At 32.9% G+C, this 4210-nt stretch overlaps 1 long non-coding RNA gene across 2 annotated transcripts; it reads left to right on the top strand.

Moving 5' to 3' along the window:
* The first annotated feature begins 1140 nt into the window (after window positions 1-1140).
* On the top strand, window positions 1141-3914 carry LOC109582400 (uncharacterized). 2 transcript variants are annotated; one of them, XR_002185077.1, is made up of 4 exons: window positions 1141-1281; window positions 2571-2666; window positions 3573-3687; window positions 3733-3914. It is a non-coding gene; the product is annotated as an uncharacterized LOC109582400 (long non-coding RNA). The 2 variants fall into 2 exon arrangements; XR_002185076.1 differs by lacking the exon at window positions 2571-2666.
* Window positions 3915-4210: the final 296 nt, after the last annotated feature.

A 4210-nucleotide genomic window follows, 5' to 3' on the forward strand; every position in this document is an offset into this window, starting at 1 on the left:
GACAGATATTGATACATTGCTATCAAACAGTGTTGGATACTTGGACCTTACTAAATAAGTCTAATCGACTGTACAAGTCATATACTGTATATACACACACATGTAGTATTGTAACAGTTATTTTGTAGTGCTAAGCATTATCTTCTGTTTAATGAGATCAAGTGAATGTTTTCAAAATTATGCCATGTTGAAGCAATAAAACCTGCTTATTCAGCTTACAGTAATAGCAGTACACAGGTCTATACTTTAGTATCTAATAAAACTATCTCCATTAAGATCATTACCAAGCCTTGATTGGAACAGAGTCTTAATTTTAATTAATGCTATAAGTCTTCAAAGTCACTATACAACGGTCAGCAAAGAAGACCATGAGTTTATTCAAGAGAATTACAGCCTTGACCATTGATTATTAATGATTGAGTTTTTGTATTTAAATCCAAATGTATATTTCTCTCATGAGTATCCAGCAAGGAGAGCTGTTCACCAAAATATGCATCTATGTTTCCTCCACCACAAAAGGTAGCTTGTGAACTAATTACTTGACATGTCTGCACATTTAACACATACATGTAGAGCTAGGATTAGTCTATACCACTTATAACTGTACGCATACAGAGATATTCTCATCAAAAAATACAAAATTCAAAGTAACATTGCACAGACTAATGCATGTATCAATATCAAACACAACTATAACAATACAACATAACAAAGTGAACCAACCATCAATAATTATCACTAGTTTTTAAGCAAATACCAAATCACAGCATCGTAAGTACAATTATAGGACAAACATTGATGTGTGAATCAAAAACTTTTAGTTTGAGTTTAACTTAACAATATTCATTGACAAGACACAATGATGTCAAAAGAAAGAAGAACTTTATTTATTGCAATTTGTGAAAGCATAACGTTAAATTGTAGCTCTAACCTGATTCTCTAATGGCTGGATGAGCTGTTGTGAGACCTTAAATTTTTGAGAGGTGATATCCTAATGATAATAAGGAGAATTCTATGAATGAATTTACATTAAATGCTAATCACAATCACTTACAACACAAGAAATGAAATCAGAATTGAACACATGCTTCCACGTGATTACCATTAATTATAAATCCACACAAAGCCCCACCTTTACTGCCACACCTACCAATTATGGCCATCGAGTACTGACGATCAAAGCGAGGGACCTGGAGGCTGGAAAGGCACTCAAGTCATGGTAGCTAGCTCTGGGGACCTGGCCACTGATCTGATGGTCAGCCATAGATTATCAAACTAAAGGTAATACCTTTCATTGTAGTTTAATTTTTTATTAATGCATAGTCTCGTGCCCCGCCCCTTCACTTTTAATTAATTAATGCATTATTAAGTGTGTGCTCGAGTGTGTGTGTTTATCAAACTTTCTTAATGCACTTTCTTGTGCATTATGCATCAGAAAACATTATATATGCAACAGAAAATGCAATAAGAATGCATATTTTTTAAATTTTAGTTTTGATGAAATATATGTACATGTACATGACCAAAGACCATGGTATGTCCATAGGCCATTGCTTTTTTCACAATAATTGTCTCATTTTAAAAATGTTAATAACTCAAAAAATTTTGTCGGAATCAACTCAAACTTTTTAGGTATCATAAAGACATCAAATTTTATCAGAAAATGTAATAAAAATTAGGGATCATTTTAGGGCTAATTTTCAGAAAAAAAACATGGGCTATACTTAGTTATTTTTCAAAAATTGACTTGTTTTTTTAAATGCTCCTAACTCGAAAAATATTTGTCGGAATTAACTCAAGCTTTCTACATAGCATAAGTACATCAATATGTATCGGAAAATGTAATAAAAATTGGGGGTGATTTTGGAGCCATTTTTCAGAAAAAAACCATGGGCTATAGCCTTGGGTATTTTTCAAAAATTGGCTGTTTTTAGAAAATGCTCGTGACTCAATAAATATTTGTCGGAATTAACTCAAACTTTCTACATAGCATAAAGACATCAATTTGAATCTGAAAATTTAATAAAAATTGGGGGGTGATTTTGGAGCCAATTTTCAGAAAAAACCATGGGCTATAAACCATGGGCTATAGCCTTGGGTATTTTTTCAAAATTTGCCCATTTTTAAAAAATGCTCGTAACTTGAAAAATATTTGTCGGAATTAACTCAAACTTCTACGTAGCATAAAAACATCAATGTGTATCAGAAAATTCAATAAAAATTGGGGGATGATTTTGAAGCCATTTTTGAAAAACCATGGTATTATTTTGTCAAAAATTGCTTTTAAAAATGCTCATAACTCGAAGAATATTTTCGCAGAATAATCTCAAACTTTCTACATAAGGACATCAATGTGTATCAGAAAATGAAAATTGGGGGTGATTTTAGAGCTAATTTTCAGAAAAAAAGACCATGGGATAAGTATAATTGGCATACATACCTAAAATGCAAAGGAAAGAGTGTTGTCTAAGTGGCACTTGCTCAGGCTTGCCCCAATAAAATGTAGTTATCAGTCATAAGGACTTTTCTGACTAAAAAATCAGATTCTAGATGGTTCTATTTTATTTTAGGATTGTTATTGTGGAGAGCACACTTGCACACCAAAACTAGTATCAGCACCTTATTTTACAATCCTAATGTTACTGGATTCATTCACTCCTGTTACTGTAAGCTTGCATGTAATTCATCAAAATTGTAATTATTAAAAACATGTGTCTTTTTGACCCTCAACTCAATATTTCTGATCATATTGGCTTAATGGGCTATTCATGGCTTTTTGACCCTCAACTCAATATCTCTGTTCATATTGGCTTAATGGGCTATTCATGGCATTGTTGTGTGGTTGTACTCATTGAAGATAATGCTATTATATTGTTAATCTCTGTATGCATAGTATACTATAGAGAGCCAAATTAGGGCACATTTTCTTTTGTAGTGCACAACACCTTATTCAGTACTACTTTACAGTTAATAAAAATACAGATATGTACATTTTGATATGATAAGATTTAGTAGTTACTAGTGCTATACAATTACTATGATAACTCCATTGTTTTAGCCCTGTTTTGTATAGAGGCCCCACCAGTTTTTAGCCCCATTTATGCCTCGCCTACAGCTGTTAATGATAACCATACACTGTACATTTCATAGAAATTTCTTTTCAGTTATGCTTGTACCATATTTGCCTGATTAGAATAGAAGCCCAGCTTAAATAAACACCCGTAGTTTAAATATTCTCACTATAGATGCGCATATTTTATTCAATTTAGGTAACTTAGACTTTAGATTGCTCCAAATAGCTTAACTCTAGCAGCACAATCTGGAGACATACAACAGTAGGGGGACATGGTTTTAATCCCTTCTTTGTTAGATTTTTTATATTTAATGCAATTTCCCCCCTGTTACTGAATAAACGCCTGGGCTTCTAATCAGGCATATATAGTATATAAAACCATAAAACTTATGTTTCCTATTGAGTGGGTGGGATAGAAGTTAGAGTATCAGAGGAGCTACTTTTAAAATCTTTATTCCTATTTTTTATTTTCATTCCATATTTCTTACTTTTTATCTAGGTAATTAAATGCGTGCATAATGATGGTTAGGAAAAGTAATTTTAGAGTCACTTCCATTTGATATACTATTACCGTAGGCGGAGGGACTCCATCAGAGTGTCATATTATGCCTCAGGTAAGTAAAAACATTTTTAAAGCAATAATAATCTTTAAAATGCAGGTCGTTCATGGTACTGGAGATGAGGGTCTAATGTATTTCAGCTAGCATGTCTCGGAAGACAGAAAATCTTTAAAACTTAACAATCAAAACTTTTGGCAGCATTGATTTGCAGTTTGCACATAGATACATAATATACATGTAACTATTTTAATTGTTTGTACAAAAAAGATTATTATAGTGTGGTTTTGGGGAGTGGCCATATAGGGCTTCATATCAGCTCATATCCGAGCTCATATCATGTGTTGATTGTTCAATTTCGAGCTCATAAAGACATTACTATCTATCTCGCTGTCTATGGTAAGACTGACTCCTCTATTAATGCTATTTTATATCCTTATCATCCAATAGGCTATGGCTAAATTACTGCTAGCATTAGCAGTAGCGCAAATGCTTAATGTAGCTACTGTAGCTGGTGAAATACTACAGATAGAAGTTAATGGCGAGTCTGGTAATGACACTGACGATTGTCTCAGTGGCG

Source organism: Amphimedon queenslandica, unplaced genomic scaffold, assembly GCF_000090795.2.
Source record: "Amphimedon queenslandica unplaced genomic scaffold, v1.1 AMPQUscaffold_13385, whole genome shotgun sequence".
In the NCBI taxonomy this organism is placed as follows: domain Eukaryota; kingdom Metazoa; phylum Porifera; class Demospongiae; order Haplosclerida; family Niphatidae; genus Amphimedon; species Amphimedon queenslandica.